General features: G+C 38.2%; 1 protein-coding gene across 2 annotated transcripts in view; it reads right to left on the bottom strand.

Annotated features, from left to right (window-relative positions):
- The window catches only part of LOC114648756 (polyunsaturated fatty acid 5-lipoxygenase-like), a 40,632-nt gene extending 25,480 nt beyond the window's left edge, over positions 1 to 15,152 (bottom strand). Inside the window, exon 1 of one of the 2 annotated variants that reach the window (XM_028797982.2) lies at positions 14,948 to 15,152. The gene's annotated coding sequence lies outside the window, so the exon portion shown is untranslated. Of the gene's footprint in view, positions 1 to 13,475; positions 13,497 to 14,947 lie in introns of those variants that run through there. The other variant, XM_051924144.1, reaches the window with a different exon arrangement.
- Positions 15,153 to 19,714: the final 4,562 nt, after the last annotated feature.

Below are 19,714 nucleotides of genomic sequence, written 5' to 3'. Positions count from 1 at the left end.
CCAATCAGCTTCAATCTCACCTTATTCATCACAATTTATTTGAAAATTCCAGTCTAGCTTCCGCACTGGTCATAGTACAGAAACTGCACTAACACATGTTGTAAACGACAGTCTGATATTACTAATGCAGGAAATTCCACTGTAATTATGTTATTACATTTAAGCACAACATTTGATACCATTAACCATTCTATTTTACTACACATGCTGGAAAACTACATTTGGTTTACAGGCAAAGTCCTTTATTTCTTATTTATCAAATCAATTCTAGAACATACAGAAATGTGCTGACAGTACTCCATCATTATACTGTATACAGAAGTGAGATATGGTGTCCCACAAGTCTCACTACTGGGACCTTTACTGTTTTCACTTTCCATGCTTCCACTGGGAGCTATCATTAGAAAACAACATTAATTTTCACTTGTATCTAAATAACACTCAGTTATACAGTACCTTTCTTTTAGACCAAATGACGTTTTTCGGATGTCCAAAATTAGATGTGTAAGTGTGTTAAAGGAATAGATGGATGGGAACTACTTGTCTTGAACACAGATAAAACAGAAATATTAATTTTTTTAAGGTAATGATGCTCGATTGCAACAATATTTTGTCAATAGTTAATTTTGTTGGAATCACTATTAGTTTTACTGAATCAGCCAGCAATCTAGGCAGTATCTTTGACAAATAGCATGTCATTTAATGCGCATGTTAGAAAAGTATCCAGAACAAGTTTTTCTCCATGTTAAAAATGTTGGAAAATTGAGGTCTTTCCTAAATATATAGGATACTGAAAAATTATTTCATACATTTATTTCTAGTAAGATTAACTATTGCAATGGCTTCTCAAATCATTCTTTATACAGCTTCAGTTAATTCAAAATGTTGCTGCAAGACATTTTACAAGAACAAGAAAATATGAAGACATAACTCCAGTTCTCACAGTATGTCCTCACACTGGCTCCTGGTTAGGTTTAGAGCAGATTTCAAAATCCTTCTTTTAACATATAAAGTCCAAGATCCTGCTTACTTATCTGAACTTATGATTACTTACAAAACAGAGCACACATTAAGATCTCAAGATGCCAGTCTGCTTATGATTTCAAGGACTAATAAAATAATAGTAGGAGGTTGAGCTTTTAATTACAGGGCCCCAAAGCTGTGGAATGGTCTATAAGAGATGCCCCTTCAGTCTCAGCTTTTAAATTCCAGGTGAAGACTCACCACTTCACTTTAGCATACTCAGACCAGAACTGAAAATTAACTGTGCATACTGTATCTTTTTTTGTTAGTCATTAGTACTAAAACATAAGTAATATGATAGTTATAAACGGTTACTAACACTCACCTATTCAGTTTCTCTTATTGGTATTCTCATGTGTCACTTGATGCCACTGCTCTACTGCCAAGTTGTCTGTCTGCCTATGGAAAAATCATCTTAGATGAAAGAACACTGCAGTCATCAGGTAGAAGGGTCCTTTCATCAGACTGGCCGGCCCAGTACTGACTCACCTGTAGTTTGGCTAGTAGAGGGGAGGCGGATTGTTGGCTGACGTTTCAAGGAGTTTGACTGTGTCTGGATTGTCTGAGTCCTTTTCCACAATCCAACTGTGGTTCTACAATAGCTGATGTTTTTCATTTATGTGAAAGTTTCTACTTTTTTGATGTATTTTAACAAATCTGTATTCTTATATGTGATATTTCTGTATTTAGTGAGATGTATAATCTATTCTTCCCTTTCACCTTGAGTGCTGTCATGGCACTCTGTGTCTGCACTTGGTAAGGAGCACTGTGTTAGAACAAAGTAGTTTGTATTGTCATATTTCATTTCTGAGGTGGCAATGATAAGAATAGCCATCTAGCTTTGTGAAGAGAATTACTTGTATTCTTTTTGCATATTGTATCTATCCAATTTTTTGGCACCCATTTTATGCTCAATGTACCTTGGGAGGGGTCTCTCTCTTAATTGACTTTCCCAAGATTTCTTCCTTACAAGGGTCTGGTTTTTTTGGTTTTTTTTGAGAAGTTTTTCTCTTTTCTTCTTAGCAAAGTAATTGGGAATGTCAAAAAACAGGGCCTGTTAAAGCCCATGTTGGCATTCCTTTTGTGATTTTGGGCTATACAAGAAATAAATTGTATTCGTTGCTGCTGTTGAACACACATCTCGGCACCTCAAAATTAGCCTTGTATTAGTAACTATGGGACTTTGTATGTACGTACCCTGTGTGGACTGGTGTTACTTCCAGGGTTTAGCTATACCTTTAGCCCAATGTTGTTAAACAACTAAACATAAATCAATTAAAACATTTAAATAACATTCAAATAAAAATCACACTGTGCAGATTTGGTAAAATAATGGAATGTTAGATTAACATGAGGGTAACACTTAGGTTCATATTCCATGTCTGGTTTTCCTCTTATCCTTATGGCTTTTCAATCGGGTGCTCTGGTTCTTCTGCCAAATCCCCAAATATTTACACGTCAGGTTAATTGGTGGGCCTAAATTGTCCCTATTTGAATAGGGTTATGCATGTGTACGAGAGTACAATACAATACAGTTTATTTTTGTATAGCCCAAAATCATACAGGAAGTGCCGCAATGGGCTTTAACAGGCCCTGCCTCTTAACAGCCCCCAAGCCTTGACTGTCTAAGAAGACAAGGAAAAACTCCCAAAAAAAAAAACTTGTAGGAAAAAATGGAAGAAACGTTGGGAAAGGCAGTTCAAAGAGAGACCCCTTTCCAGGTAGGTTGGGCATGCAGTGGGTGTCAAAAGAAGGGAGTCAATACAATACAATGCAATACACAGAACAGAACAAATCCTCAATACAGTATAAAAGTTTAGAAGTAAAAAAAAATAAAATTTTTGAAGTACGGAGCAGAATTTAACAGTAGATGAGATCATATAATAAGATTTGGATATTTTTAGAGTCCTGGAGACCTCATCCATCAAGTTGCCACCCCCATTTGGCCATTCCATGGATGTAACAGTGCTGGGCCAGCCAATCCGATGAAAGGACCCCTCTTCCCACGAATCCTGCGATCCTCCATCAGGGATGACTTTACCTTAGGCAGGCAAAACAACTTGGCAGGTGGGCCGGGGCACCAAGTGCCACATTTGAGTACCAAGAAGAGAAACAGAAAAGGTGAGGGTTAGTATCCAATTATAACTATCATGTTACTTATGTTTTAGTGCTAATGACTAACAACAGAGATGCAGTCTGTACAGTTAATCAGCAGCTCTAGTCAGGATATGCTAAACTGAAGTAGTGAGTCTTCAGCCGGGATTTAAAAGCCGAGACCGAAGGGGCATCTCTTATAGAAGCAGGCAGACCAGAGAGTGTGCCCTGCAATGGATTGACACCTTCTCCTGGGCTTTTTCTTGCCTTGCACCCTTTGCTGCTTGCTGTCCATGACTCATAAGCATATTTAAGAATGTTATGTTAAATGAATATCTGAAATGCAATATGTTCTCTGCCAGTGTCTACCTTGACTTAACTTATTATAATCCTATTTTTGGTTAAATTTTAGAAATGCACTTATTTTAAATGAATGAAGAGTTTCTTAACATCTTACTCCCTTGGATATTGTATAGAGAGTATTAGAACTGTATATTAAAAGGGACAGCCTTAGGGTGTGATTTCCAGGCACTTAATACAAAGTTAAAATTTTACCCAATAACAGCAATACAGGCTAAAGAGCATCTACACTGCATGCATTTCTGCAGTCTCCCATTATTATTATGCAAAGTGGTGAAAATTTCCTGGTACAGCAAGCTGCAACCTGCTAAAATATACCCACACAAATATCTATGTTTTTTAACCCACCTATCCAGTATGTGATCACCAAGAGCCAGTGTCTATCAAACTACACTACATATACTGTATATTTATATATAAGATGTAAGCATAAATAAAAAATTTAAAAAAAAACAGTTTGCCATGTACAATATATAATCCTCTCTTGTACCTGGCATGGATCCTGTAGTTGAACTATCTTAATCCCTTCCTACAGGCCTAGACTCATTTTTAATCCATCCATCCATCCATCCTACTTACATGGTAAATTCACTAAACATTTTCCCTTTCCTAATAGGTCACGTACAGCCTAAATTCTAAAGACTAAAGATAGCTACAAAAGTGAAGCAGGGGTGCTATGTTACAGCTGCACTTGTTGTTATTTAGTGAATTGATATTAACAGAGTTGTCATTTGAAGCATCCATACATCAAATTTTGCTAGACACAGCATGTTAAACTGCAGTGGCCCTGAAGTACAGTGCACAAAAATGAATCAGAAAACACAAAAACAAATTGGAAACACAAATCAGAAAATTAAAAAAATTGAACATGCAAAAAGCAAATCAGAACATGCAAAAAAATGAATACACAAAAATGAATCAGAATATGCAAAAACAAATTGACTACTCAAAAAAATTGAGAAAATGCAAAAACAAATTGAGAAAATGCAAAAAAAAAGCTGGAAATGCAGAAACAAAAAGAATTCAGAAAACAAACTGAATATGCAAAAACAAACAAAGAAATGCAAAAACACATTAGAAAGGCAAAAACAAATCAGAAAACGTATAAACAAGCTGTATATTTAAAAAACATTCATAAAGAACAAATACAAATATAACCCTAACCCATAACCCCCCTAAAAAGCTGACAGGCTATGACAGACTGTAGGGCCAATCACATTTGCTATAGTAGCTAACAGCTACTTTGCTGTCACCCAGTGCGACTAATGTCATGAACCAAGGCAGAGTTGTAAAGTTAATAAATGACAAGTTTTCTCACCTGTTCTAAATAAAGGTGATATTTTTACGTTACATCCTTCTCCATTGGTTAAATACAGTAAGTGGGTTAACGGATGGAATGTTTTAATTTCATGCACGTGGAGTTGTGCCCATTTGGGGAGGAGTTGTCTCATTTTCCTGGATAGCTGCACACAATGTGGTGTTATGCCATTTAGGGAGGGGACATTTTTTTGTGCATTTTGTAAATGTGTGTTCATTTAGTTCTGAGAATTTGAAAGGGTGTGCACAGCAGCTTGAAACATCAACAGGAAATTTCCTGATAGCCATTCAATCTCTGGTCATGTCTGTATCCCATCTTCTTTGGTGCACAGGATAGGAGCTAAAAACTTGATTTGATGTTGTTTTGAAAAAATTATATGAATAGCATTGGTGAGCTGAAGGGCCTGTTCTCATCAAAACTGCTTTAAGGTTCTGAAGTCACTTCCCCCTAGCTGACCACACAACTGAACTACTAAATATAGAAATGAGCTGCTTCATATTTGCATGCTATGTGCATCCGTGCCCATTCCTAGTCATAAAGCAGAAATGAGTTGACACACATGGATAGCAGACAAAAGAACCAAAGGGTCTCCTGAGCAGCCTTTCCTTGTCCATCAATGTTCAAATCATTATTTTATATACTGTAGAAGCATAAAGATATATCAAATACTGTCAGAGACTATTCTTCAACTATGTGACTCAGTAGGTGAATCTCAATTCCAATGACCCCTTTTCTAAAGTACTTTACAATCAGAGTCCCTACGTTTACATATACTGTACAGTATGCACAGTTGGCCCCACAGCAGCAGAAGTAAACTGATTAAAAGTACACAGCAAGTCAGTGATGGGAACTGATTGTGTTAATCTGAGATAATATGGCCCATCTCTGTACATTCCATGACACATCTCAAGAGTTCAATACAAAATACTGACCATAATGTAATCTGACCAAACTCAAACTAGACTGTGGGCTGAACCTGTAGGAGCAGGGGAGAAGATTTCTTAAAGGAGTTAGATGAACATGGAAGGTTTCAGATCTAAAGATGTCTTGTGCATTTCCCATAAATCCATCAATTGCCATGACTGTTTTCCAATATAGGTTTGTGAAGACCAGCACAATGCATGAATCCATCTTTCAGTCCAGTTCAGGGCACACTCATGTATATACCCAAAATCACACTTAGAACAAATTACAAATGAAAGTCGACCAAACCTGTGTGTCTTTCACATGCAGAAATAAATACAAGCACTCAGAGAAAATCTACACAGGCACAGGGAATGTTTGCAAACTCCTTGTTGAAAGTGACCAGCCAATCAATAAACCCAAATTCTAGAGCCATAGAAGACAGCATTCATCACTGTGCCATCCTATCATAGGTTAATGGGGTCAATATTATGACTTGGAAAGGGTACAATAAAATGTTTACTTGTATGTGCTGATCAACATGCACACGCCACCACTCTCCAGTGCTATGATTAGTGAGTATAACAGGATAGGTTGAGGAGCATGCACTAATAGAGCATACTGCCACACCCACTACATGGCAAAACAGCTCAGGATCCTGGTTGGCAACCCTCCAGACAGACACGCAGTTCAGTCCCACCCTCTGGAAATGACCATCTATCTGCCACAGCCAGATGTTACATGGGCATCCCTTTGGCCTGGTTCAGCCGCTCGGGTCCTCAACAGTGAGGATCCTGCGAGCTGGAACAGCCTCGGGGAATCACGCCGCATGGCTATAGTGCCGTGACTAACACTCCCTCAAAATGCAGGTAATGTGCCTCATTCAGGACTCCATGAGCATCCACTCATTCGACACAAATTCAAACCAGCAGTACCCAAGGATTCTCCAAAGAGACACAGTACCAAATGAGTCTAGTCTTTGTCTCAGGTCACAGGATAACACCAGGACTCTAAAGACTTGGACCTTCATCCTTTTGCATAGATATTAGGAGCGCCACACACACCTTTCCAGTAAAATCATGACCCCCCCATGCTTTACCAATTTGTCTACTGACTTCATAGGAAGAGTCACCAGAGAAATGAATGCTGCTGTCAAAACTGTCAGAGAACCAGTGAGGTCAGGCCTGTTGGGGATCGGAACTTGTGTGGTGCTGAGGCGTCGCCCGCTGCACAGCAGAACTCGGGTCCCAATTTGAGGTAGCGTGGAACATGTATAACATATATTATTATTTTTAAAATATATTTTTCTGATACCTTTATCTGAAAAGACTAGCAAGATCAGGGTTCACTACAACTGTTTGTAGATGTTTGTTTTTAAATAGAGCACAGGTAGGTTGAGTGACTCAGGGTCACACAGTGAGAAGACCTGAAGCAGCAATCTTGTGTTTTAAAGTGCAGTGCTTCATTTTTTTATGCAGAGATATGATACTATCTTGTGCCTCCCAGATATGATACTATCTGGGAGGCACAAATGCTTACTTTATATTCAGGTCCTATGGGTTTCAAACTCTGACTAAAAGACTAAAAACCTTAAACCTATGCAAAACGAAGAACAGGCCATAATTTCCAACATAGATATTAACAGTCATACACAGAGACTGTGAATGTTAATACACACACAGAAGACTCTTATAGATTAAAAGGACCCTGAATACACTCACCATATATCCCAAAATGAAGACTGAGAATGAGAACCCCAGTCTTGCACATGGAGAACTTAAGTCTACTCTAGAGATGGAGAAATCCAACTTAAACACATAAAGGGAAAAAAAAATTTAAACCAGTCATAGGGATACTATACTCCAAATCTGCACACCAATACTGAATATGCATTCATAGCTAGGGACTGAGAATGCAATCAAATTTAAAAGGGATCAAGACCCCAAACCACATAGAAAGGATGAGAGTGTTAAACACATTAGTAGAGACTGGGAGCCTTAACCACTACACATTGAGAAGGAAAACCCAAATTAGCTCTTGGAAACTGAGACCTCAAACCCACACACATATAAAGGTAGAGAACCTTAAACTAGCATGCAGACTCCAGAGCTACTCATGCAGAATGACACTGCAAGTCTTCTGCCAGAGAATGAAATGACAAACCTGTACACATAAAAAGAGAGAATCTTAAATTCACACCAAGAGACCTTGACTCCAAACCCACACACATTGTGATGTAGCATCGACCCGTCATTTGATTCAATAATATAATTGAAAAAAACAACATTGTGACCAGTCAGAAATAGCATTTTATAGGTGCATTGCATTTTGAGTGCTGTGATATGTGATTAATTGGCTTTTTATTTTTTATGAAAAAATGTGTCATCTTTGATTGCACTTTGTGCAGCCTGAGAAACAAATCAACAGCGACTTCATGTTCCTCCTGAGATTTTGAAATTCAGATGCACACAATGAAGTAGAATGTTAGACATCAGAAGTGGTAACTCCAAAGACTCCCATAGACAAAGAATGCTGGAATATAGTTTGATCCTACATACAGTATCTAGAGACTGAGATTCAAGGCCAGTGTGTTAGGTGAGGTGACAAGGCAATCACTTCAGGTGTTACTTTGTCCAGGGCAGCATTTTCACACAACTATATTTTTTAACATCTGGAAATAATAATTCAAAACTAGAGTTAAATAGAACCTGTATACATCATATGTCTAAAGTACATACTGCCTTTAAAAAACTGAAATATTTTCAAATTTCTCAGAACTTCAATTTGCACTGTTTCACCACACTGCAGAATCAAAACAGCACATGTGCATTTTGATGTAACTGAGCGTTTTTCTAATTTTCACATATTGTGTTGTGCATATACCGATTTTCATTTTGTAAAATATTGTTAATGTCAAGGATATCATAAAGGTGTGGTTTACAGGTACAATGTAATGTCTGTTAAATGCCTCTTTTTGTTTGCACAGTGTGTGTGTTTAGTTAAAAAGGACAGGTGTATTTTAGCTTACAGGACTGATTTGAAACTGCCAAGGTATTTAAAGAAACCTGAAAGGGGAGTGATAAAGCAATAGCAAAACTCTTGAAAAATAGTTTTTTGTTGGCTGGGTCCTAAGGGAGAAGTGAAGAATTTATACCTTTTTATTGTTTTCATGCCCATTTTGGGTGTTCTTTTTCATTTTTTCCAAATATAATATTTATTATTTTGTCTGTTGTTCCAAATACAGTATATACTACATTGTGATAGTATTGTGTTATGAAGTATGTATCAATCCATGCTTCAAACAGATACATGGATGGGAAGGAGTTTGCAAGACAGCACTGTTTTAACACTTTGGCCTGGCTGAGACCCTAGCCCGAGCTTATCCACTGCTTCCATCTTAGTCTAAAACCCCTAACTAGCACATCCTGACTGGCAATGCAAATATGCTTATGATGCCCAAGACTCTAAATTTGCAGTGACTCATCCATTGCAGGGAGACTGATCACTTACACTTCTGTTACCCAAAGCTTGGCCTGCTGGCAGGAAAACATTTGAAATGGTCTGCCAATAAATGTTTTCTCTTTTTTTTTTGTTAAATTACTTACTAAAATCTTAACACTGCAGGTAGCAAAGTATAAACTGTTTTCAAATAGCACGCACATATAAAATACTTTTAACATAGATCATAGTCCTCAGATAACATTTCTACTCTACTGATGAGTCAGACAGCCCTGCTTGTGGTCCTGTTTCTGGGTGAAAGCCAACTATTAATTAATATCTCAGTTAGGGTTAGCAGCTATGGTGATCAGCAAAAGCAGAACGGTAGCAAGTGAAACCTGACAATTTAATCTTAATTGGATGGATTAATTTACTTTTATTTAACAATTTAATAGGCTACCCCTGGATTTGGTTAACTGGATATACAATTTAAAGAGATTTTTATTTTCATGGGAATTGTTACGTATGCATTATTTTCACTTTTACTTTAAAACTTCAGTGAAAACAATATTTGAAATTAACTTTTCTTTAAGATCACATTGAATTTTGATTCCGTGTTTGGATTTACATTGTGACAACGCAACATATAACAGCCTGTGAGTGAATATCGTTTCTTTCTCTCTAATAAATAAACCAACTTTTTCGAATGTTTGTCCCTGTGATTTGTTACTTGTCATAGCAAAAGCTATTCTCACAGAAAACTGTAAACGTTATAATACAAATGGCATATCAAGATCTCCTTTTGTGTCTAATGTTATTTACGGAATATATACTACATTACCTTTCTTGTTGCCTGTTAAAATTTTACATGTTAGAATTGTTCGGCCAATTTTTAATATAACTAATCTTGTTCCAGTGCATAGTCCATCACTCATACATAAATTAAGCAATAATATTACAATACATCCTTCTTTCAACAGTAATTCGGCCGGTGGAAGACCGGATGGTGTTAATGCTTGTAGATATTTTATGGGATATTGTAATTTGATGTTTTCATCTTCCGCAACATCACCACCAACTGCTTCAGCATAGTCTATTGATATACATTTAATCAATTTGGCGTTTAACTGATCGACAATTTTCGCATTAATTCATTTGACTTCATCGTTTCTCACTGCCATATTTAGATGAATGGGTGATTCTAAACTGGATCTTTGTAAGTGTGTGTGTGTGTGTGTTCATAAGTAAGCCCTTTAATGGATTGGTGTCTGTCTAGGTTAAGTGCCGGAATGCACCTAATGACCATGGTCTTGTTTGAAAATAGTTGTAAGTAGGGTGTGACTTGAAAGAATCTCATTGTAAATATCCCAATCTCGTGGGACATCCTTCCAAAAAGTCTCTTCAAAAAGTCATGTCTCGTTGCAGGATTAGTCTCATCTCATTCCAAGATTTTTTTATTATAATAAAGAGAATTATAACAGAGAAATAGAACTTTATTTGTCCTCAGGGGGAAATTTGTCTTTTTACAGAAGCATATTAAATAAACAGACAGACAGACAGAGCCCCAGTAGCATTTTCTGACTCACTTCTGCTGAATAGTTTGCTACCTGAAAGTCCTCAGTGTCAGTGTGTCACAGAGAGGATGTACCGCATTCTTCATAATGGCACTCAGTTTTACTATCATTCTCATCTCCATTACTACGTGCCCCATAACTGAGCCTGCCCTTTTAAACATTTTGATGATTCGGTGGGTCTCACCAAATGGATGTTACCATCCCCGCATACCACAGCAAAAAAAAAAAAAAAAAATTGCACAGGCCATCACAGAGTTGATATGTGCAGAATCAGCTGAGAATTTCTGAAAGTGACATGACCTTGTGTTATATTTTTACTCTGAGGTGTAGAGACTGAAGAGAAAGGAGAAAGGACTGTTTCTTGTGGTGCTCCAGTGTTGCTCAAATCCACATTAGAGACACAGTCCTTGAGCTTCACAAGCTGCTGTCTGCCTGACAGATAATCCATTATTCAGGACACCATAAGTTCATCCACCTGCATATCTCTGAGCTTAGCCCTTAACAGAGATGACTGGATAATATTGAGGATACTGGAGAAATCAAAAAACATAATCCTCACAGTGATGCCAGCTTTATCCAAGTGAGATTAAGCTTTGTGGGGCAGATATAAAATTACATCCTCCACTATTGTGTCTAATAGGCATACTCTTCACCAAATGACTACAAGTCCAGTAGCACTTACGTCTCATACCATTGAAGACCTTTGAGAGACTGGACCAGGACTATATGGTGTGGTAGAATACCTGGACTCACTGCAGTTAGCCTATCGGACAAAGATTAGAGTGGACATATATAGTCCAGGACCAGCCCTTCAAAGGTCTGTCCACTGTGTTTGATTTGTCAAACTATCGTTTCATTTAACAAGAGTGTGAACATCAGACACTTCTATGAAACTAAACATGCTATCTTCCACAGTGCTTACCTACTTGATAACACAACCAGATAAGACAGCAACAGAAACCGCTCAGCAAAAGACAATAGCTGCTTCATTTTGTGGGGCCTGGGAGTGAGATATAAATAGCAAGTCTTTTATAGATTAAGAAATGGAAAACACTGCATTTTTCAAGTATTTTGGAAGAGCTTTTTTGCAGAATTAGAAAACCAATATAAGGTTGTTGACTGTGTCAAACAAGTACTTTCATTTGACTCATCAGTAATATGTATGGTCAACATTTTGTATTAGGACTGTTTCTCAGTTCTTTTGTCAAATATAAAATCAGTCAATCACATATCCATCTCAGTTGATGAGCCAATAAATAATACAGATAATGCCTAGTTGTTGGTGTTTGTAAGATACTCTGAAGGTAAAGTCTTCAAGGAGGAGTAGGCGTGCATTAAGCCCATGAAGACTCATGCAACCATAATTTTGGCTGCCATGAAAATGGGTTTCGAAGATAATTGTTTGCAGCAAAATAAAATAAAATCTCTCATTACTGATAGGGTCAGTCAATGGTCAGCCAAGAAAAAGGTCTTACATCACATTTAGCAGCAGAACATCCTACAATCAACACACTGCACTGTAGAATTCGTTAAACTGTATTTTGTGAAGGAAACTATGCAATGATAGTCAATTTTATCTACTTGGTCTACTTCAAATTTGAAGTACCACATTTTTTAAATGCTTCTGAAAGACAACAAAGCCGTATACGCAGACCTCCTTCAGCATAATGATGTTGAATGGCTGAGCAGGGATCAGTTCTTTAGTGATAATGGAGCAACCAAATTTGTGCATCAACCAGAATATTCCTACAGCAGAAGAGTTTTATTCTTTCATGAGAGATCAAGAGGCCATGGCTAACCACTATGTGACCTCACTAGCCACCAATACAATTTCAATCTGCAACTCTATGGACATAGCATAAGCACTAGAGATGTACTTGAAGTCACACCATTTCATGCACACTTGGACTTGTTTCTGACTAATTTAAAAAGGAGGATTTTGAAATTTTCCACTCTGTAGGATGTTGCTGATCCTGTGAATAAGACCACACTTTTTATAATTGAGAAACTGCTTATCATTCTCACTGAGAATTACAAAATATGGTTTTAGATTTTCAAAATCTAGAGTAAAATGCTTTTATTTTTACAAAATTCATTCACTGTTGTGGCCACTGGGACATGCCAAGCCGAAGCCAAGATTGTATAGTCCAGTATTGATAAGGTGCCACGTCTGCTGGAACTGATTCAGTTACAGGGCTTCACCATGATCAAAGGCAAGCTCAGTGAGGGGTATCTATGCACGATTTGGATGCAGTCTACCAAACAGTACACTAATTGCACTCTCATTTTGATTATGTTTGTATCTACCTACATCAGTGTGATGATTATCAATATAAATCTCATTAAAAATCAGAGGCACAACATACGCACAGACAAGCATCTCAGACAATGCACACAACTTGGTCTGACCTCCTACAACCCTGCCATCAATAAGCTCACCATGGACATGCAAATGTGCCTATCCTACTAACATTGTATTTAATTTTGTATTATTCTTCCACAATATGCAGTATCTTAAAAAGTTTATATGTGAATTTTGAAGGACAATAAAGCAAAAAAATAATTTATAACTATTACAAAGTAATTACAGCTAGCAAGTGGGCCAGCTTGCCCTGGCAAACCATTTTTTCCAAAAGCGGCCCTAATGCTCAAGACTTTGTGCATAAGTGTATTGCTCAAATCCTGACTGAGAATGAGATGCCAAACCCATTCACAGAGAGTGAGATCCTAAACCCATACACTGTTTGAACCCCAGTTACCCTTACCTAGAGACTGAGACTCGAAACGTCCACTGATAGACAAACCCTTGGGAGACAGAGAATGACAACCTATTAATAGAGATAGAGGAAACAAAATCACACACAAAGTATATTCCTTTATGTACACCCAAAGTCACAGACAATTCACATTTAAAGACTAAGATCCCAGACCTGGAAAATCTGAGCGCACTCCAATACCCAGATACTGAGAACCTAAACCTCCTTAATTTTAAAGCAGGGTAAATGGAAGAGCAAACTGTGCTGCATTAGGAAAACTATGAACACAAAAAACTGGAGACAAGAAAATGCTTCCTAAGCTCAAAGTTGGTCATATCATAATGTCTTCAAATATTTAGGTCTAAGTTTGAAAGTCAGGGAGAAGCCCAAGTTAACAATGTTGTTTGACCTGTTTGTTCAATTTTAAAGTGAGCCTTTTAGGACAGCCATAGTGGTCAGGGTCAAAGCAGCTCCATTCATCACTGCACCTCTCCAAACACATTGCAATCCTGTTAAGACCTGCTGCTAATTCTCACTTTATTTATATCTTGGATTTCAGACAAAACTCTTTCAGAGAGGGCAGGCTAAACCAGCGTTTCCCAACCTTTAAGTATTTGTGACTCGAGTTTTCATAACAGTTTTAATCGTGCCCCCCTAACATTTTTTTGAAAGGAGCCCACTAAAACCAATTTGTTCCTTTTAAATTAATGATATATCATAGATGCATATTTTATTATACCTACTTAACTTTTATCGACATTTATCTAACTCTATATTTATTTTTCTAGTATCAGAATGTAGTTTAAGTTAATTTGTTTTGGTTTCAATAGATGTATTTTTCATATTTTTGATTCTTGTTTTCTTTTTTTCACATCTTCGCGTCCCCTTTTTGTTACTTTGCTCCCTCCTAGGGGGGCCCGCCCCACAGTTTGAGAACCACTGGTCTAAACATGTGGAACTCTGATTTGCATTTTCCCAAGTAGGAACATGTCCACAGGGTGACATTCTGACAGGTGTGCATACACACGCCCTCACACGCTCATATAAATGGAGAGATATTTGGTCAGATTTTCAGTAAAATGCACATATACATTTCAGATTTCCCATTTAGACTGATTGAAACCTGATCTTGACTTCTGTTTCCTTTTCTACACTCCCCAAAAAGTTAAAGTGGCATTTGAAATGTCTTCAAAGCATCACCAAATTGTTCTGGTTTTTTATTAGTACTTTTTACTATGCGACTCTTCAATTCCATCCGGGGGATGGTAAATGTTAACATTATACAAAGGTAGTCTGTTATACCTGCATTTTTATCACACTTTAATTTAATACTGTTTTTTATCAGTATGCTGCTGCTGGAGTATGTGAATTTCCCCTTGGGATTAATAAAGTATCTATCTATCGATCTATCTATCTTTGTACAGACAATTTATAGAAATATGCCCCCATGCTAACATAAACACGCACCCCGAAACACTAACCTGTTGTGAGCTGGTCAAACCTTTAGCCAGGGGCAAGCACTCTGCTGCCTGGAGGTGTCTGGCGTCCTGCGGTTTCCTTGTTGTATCTATTTCTGCTCTTGTCACACTTTTAAATGCAGTTTTGTGCTGCTGTGTCAGCGAGCTGCAGAGGAAGTGAACTCAGTCTGGGATGCTTCTGCTGTTTGTAAATGAGTGCTTCAGAAGGTGGGGGGTGTTTGTACTCTCTTCAGGTCAGCTGGTTACTCAGGGAGTGGACTTCTTCTCTTCCTTCCCTCCCTCTCTCTCTCTCTCTCCACCATGAGAATGTTTATAAGCAAGCAGCCACGCCTATCATTTGTTCTATCAACCATCTAACTCCTTCTAAGCTACAGAAACTTCCATCCTACTCATTTGAAAAAAGAAAGATTCCACAACCTGCATTTTTTTCAATTTCCAAGTGGTACTTACATTTCTAGAAAGCCAACGTTTAACAAGCGGTTGGTGCAGGTCAGCTGCTTACAGCTCCTCCCAAATGGGTATCCGTCAATAAGGGCGCGCACATAAAGGCGACCTTCAAAAGGGCGACCTCAATTGGGCGCGGCGATTAAAAGCGCACATAAATAAAAGCGAGCTTCAAAAGGATGACCTCAATTGAGCGCCGATTAAAAGCGCACATAAATAAAAGCGATCTTCAAAAGGGTGACCTCAATTGAGCACCGAATAAATGCGCGCATAAATAAAGGAGCGCCTCAAGAAGATGACCTCAATTGAGCACGGCAAATAAAGGCGTTCGTAGATAATTTAGTTGCTTACACACATTTCAGGAAAACTATCATTTCTTGGCATATGCTCTCAAACATTTCTCAAAACTGTTTACACATTTTTAAAATCTTTCTATACTGGGAGCAAAACAGCACAGCAAGGTCCAAAATCACAAAAACCTGCCTCAGAATTGTATATCTGCAGAAAACTTTCTGCACTCACTGCATCAGTGCTGGTTAAAGCCCATTTGGTGCCCTAGGTGGGCTTGATGGATGTCATGGACGTCACCCCTCATTGTCTATAGTGGGTAGTTGGTATTATTAGACCTTGAAAACCTGTGGAGGGGGTCCATATCAGTGTCCAGAGCATGTACCCTTTCAATGGCACATATGGTATCCTTTTGTGCATATACTGTGGACTTTAATGAGTGTGCGTCCCTTGGTGTATGGAGTGTGTGTACTTTTATTTCATAAATGGCACCCAGCGCATAACAGTGCTTACTCAGTATCATCAGAGTTAAACAGGGTGCACATGCCTTTAGAAACACAAACGGTATCCCTTTGGTACATAACATGGACATTATTAACATAATCCTATGACCCTTAAGATAACTACACCCTAGGCTGTAACAATGTTGCCTAATGGATTTGTTGCCAGCTTTGGTTTGACCGGCTCTGTATTACATGAATATCCATAACAACACTGCACTAATAAATTGAATAAACAGTTTTCATGTTTATGATTGTTACTCGGCACCGTGGCGCAGTGGGTAGCATTGCTGCCTCACAGTTAGGAGATCCGGGTTCGCTTCCTGAGTTTGCATGTTCTCCCCATGTCTGTGTGGGTTCCATCCGGGTGTTCCGGTTTCCTCCCACAATCCAAAGACATGCAAGTTAGTTGCATTAGCGATTCTAAATTGTTCCGAGTGTGTGGGTGTGTGTGCCCTGCGGTGCATTGGAGCCACGCCCGGGGTTTGTTTCCTGCCTTGTGCCCTGTTTTGTCTGGGATTGGCTCCAGCAGACCCCCGTGACCCTAATGGATGGATGGATGATTGTTACTGATGCAAGGATAATAAATATAAGTCACACAGAAAAATAAAGAATTATATATATATATCTGTCTATTATAAAAAAAAATCTTGGAAGGCTTGGAAGGAGACGCTACGTAATCTTCTCGGAAGACAATTTGACGTCCCGCGAGAGTCACTTTAACGTCATACGAGACAAGACAGTGAGATAAAAGGACAGCTGCTGTACAGGCTTTTAAATGATCGACAAGCAGCGCGACAAGCAGATCATGCAGCTCGGCAGCAGAAAGACAGCAGTTGATCAGACCGCATTCCCTCAGCGTGCATTCAGCCCATACCCCCCCTTGACAACGCAAGCGGCAGAGATGCAAAGTGGCTGGAGTGTAGCGCACCCAGGAACATATATATACTGTATATATCTATATCTACTGTACATTCTAAAGGTGCAATGTATTGTGAATAGTATATAGTGGGGTGTCGGTAACCTTGTGGTTTCAATACTTGCAAATATTTGGCCATGTATGTTGTTAGGCTGAAGGTCATGGATTGGATCCCATCTACCACCACCTTCCTATAAATGTTTTTTTTTTTTACTTCAGACTCATGTCTCTTACTGCAATATCATCGATGACAGTGGTAGAGAATTGTTGTGAAAAGCTCTGTAGTGTTTGCTCTGTGGAGCTCAGTGTTTCATCCCTGCAAAACTTTTTAATGACACTTTTGCTTAGAGTTTGAGCACTGTTTGAAGTATATTCCAAAAGTGTTTTAGGGTATTAAAATGATTATAAATTGCAGGACATGTGTTTACAGTTTTATGCTACTAGTTTAAGACCACCGAGCTTTGAGTATAGAGAAATGTGGGCCAATATGCAGTAAGAGTGTGTAGATAACTGAGAATAACCTTTAAGTCTGCTCTTTAGCATTAGGATGCACACAGATAAAAAATCTAATTTTACTTCCTCTGTAACCCACTTACACCCCTAGGCACTTAGCACTCATAACATTCACTCTACTGTATATGAGGAACGTTATGTTTAGACTGTATAATGCACTAATGAGACCACATATAGAATATTGTGTGCACTTCTGGTCACCAAGTGATAAGAAAGATACAGAATTACATGAAGCTGTGCAGAGGAGAACAACCAGGTGCATCCTGGGACTTAAAGACATGAGGCCAGAGAAAACATGGAGACTACTGCTGGACAAAGGCAATTCTGAGCTTCATCATTCATCTTCTTGGCACTAGGAAAAGTTGCAATAAAATATGAAAGGGCTAATCAAAAGGTAAAGGTAATTTGAAAATCGTGTGGTAACTGCAGTGAATAAAAGTTGATGCAATACAACATGTTTGTGATGTCTTATGGACAGTTTGAACATGTACAGTGCAGCACTCTGTCATTAGTCTTGTTGAAGCCAAGGTCAAATGAACATGGAACATACACTTCCCATTGTGGGATTACCACAAATGTTCAACAATATACATTTGTGAGATTTCTTTGGGCAGAGGGAGTGAAACCTGCTGAAATTCACTGAAGGATGTTTGCTCAGAACACAAGTGAAAACAGCATGATGCAACTGTTACCCTTGAAATATTCAGAGTCAAAGAGCTGCTGTTCTTCCATCCAGTCAGTGTTTAGAACTGTGATAAAGAGAGCACACGCATTGAGGTGTCAGCTTCACACATGAGGATTTATTCTTCCTCTATTTGCTTTACTCTGCTCTATGCTGCCTGAGCAAAGAGAGACCATCTAACGACCTGGAGGTGGAATAGCACTTAACTCATTTAAGCCATAATGAAATCAAACAAAATCCTTAAAATAAATAAGCAGGATGAATAGGGGTGCTTCTTTTCTGTCTGTCTCATTTTAACCTTTTAAGTCTCTTTTACTCTGTCATCCTTTTTTTAATTTATTTCTGAATTTACTTTTTTTTTCTTCAACTCTCTACACAACAAAAAGCTTATCAATGGGCATACAAATTTAAAGCAGGAAGAACAAGTATAGCTAACGAAGCTTGATCTGGTCGACCATCAACATCTTGCACAGAAGCCCACATCAACATATGAATTTACTTTATCAGAAAAGAAGAACAGATTATGTTGTCTGCTGTTGCTGTACATTTGGATATCAGCTATGGAGCTACACATGCCATGATGACTTGGGGTACTAGAAAGAGTTTGCCAAATGTGTACCTGAAAAGCTTACTGATCTGCACAAGCCAACATCCTTTGGTGAATTTCAACACTCCCTCTGTCCAAAGAAATCTCACTATGGTGCATTGTTCAACAACAGTACAACCCTGCAATGAAGCATCCATGTTTATTTGACCTTGGCTTTAACTAGGCAGACTGCTGTGCCATGCATGTTTGAACTACCCATAAGCCATTGCGAATGTGTTGTATTGTGTCACCTTCTATCCTTTGTGGTAATTGTGTAATTTTCAAATTGTCTTTACTTTTTAATTTATACTCTTATTTATACTGTACTTATGTCAGAAATGTATCTGTGTTAATTTTGATCTGATAAACTCACTCAATCCACCTTCTACTCACTAATACTAGTTTGGGTGGCCTATCTTCAACCCAGCCAAGACTCGGTAGATTAAATACTTGGCTTGACAATACACACCAGGCATGTGCCCTCCCAAAAGTTATAGGTCGGACATTGTAAACTGCCAAGAGATGATGCTAGTTGTGAAAGGTGTAACCTAAAATAAAGATGAGTTAAGTGGTTTTATTATTGCCAGTGAAGTATATGCGGGTTATCGACTGGATAATGGGCAAGTGTGCACCCTGCGTTTGATATGGAACTTATATGAAGATCCTCAGAAAGGATAAATTATATGAATAGTGCCTTTAAACAGTCAAGGACTCATAAATAATCACAGAGAAGAAACTAGTCAAGTTGTTATATTAACTTTTTTCTTTTTTTAGAAATGAGAACTTCTCTCATTTTGATGAGGAAAGGAATGAAAGTGGGTGTGCTGGGGCCAGGGAG

Source organism: Erpetoichthys calabaricus, chromosome 3 (genome assembly GCF_900747795.2).
Source record: "Erpetoichthys calabaricus chromosome 3, fErpCal1.3, whole genome shotgun sequence".
In the NCBI taxonomy this organism is placed as follows: domain Eukaryota; kingdom Metazoa; phylum Chordata; class Cladistia; order Polypteriformes; family Polypteridae; genus Erpetoichthys; species Erpetoichthys calabaricus.
The sequence above is the reverse complement of the archived record's forward strand: the minus strand, read 5'-3'. Positions and strand labels throughout refer to the sequence as shown.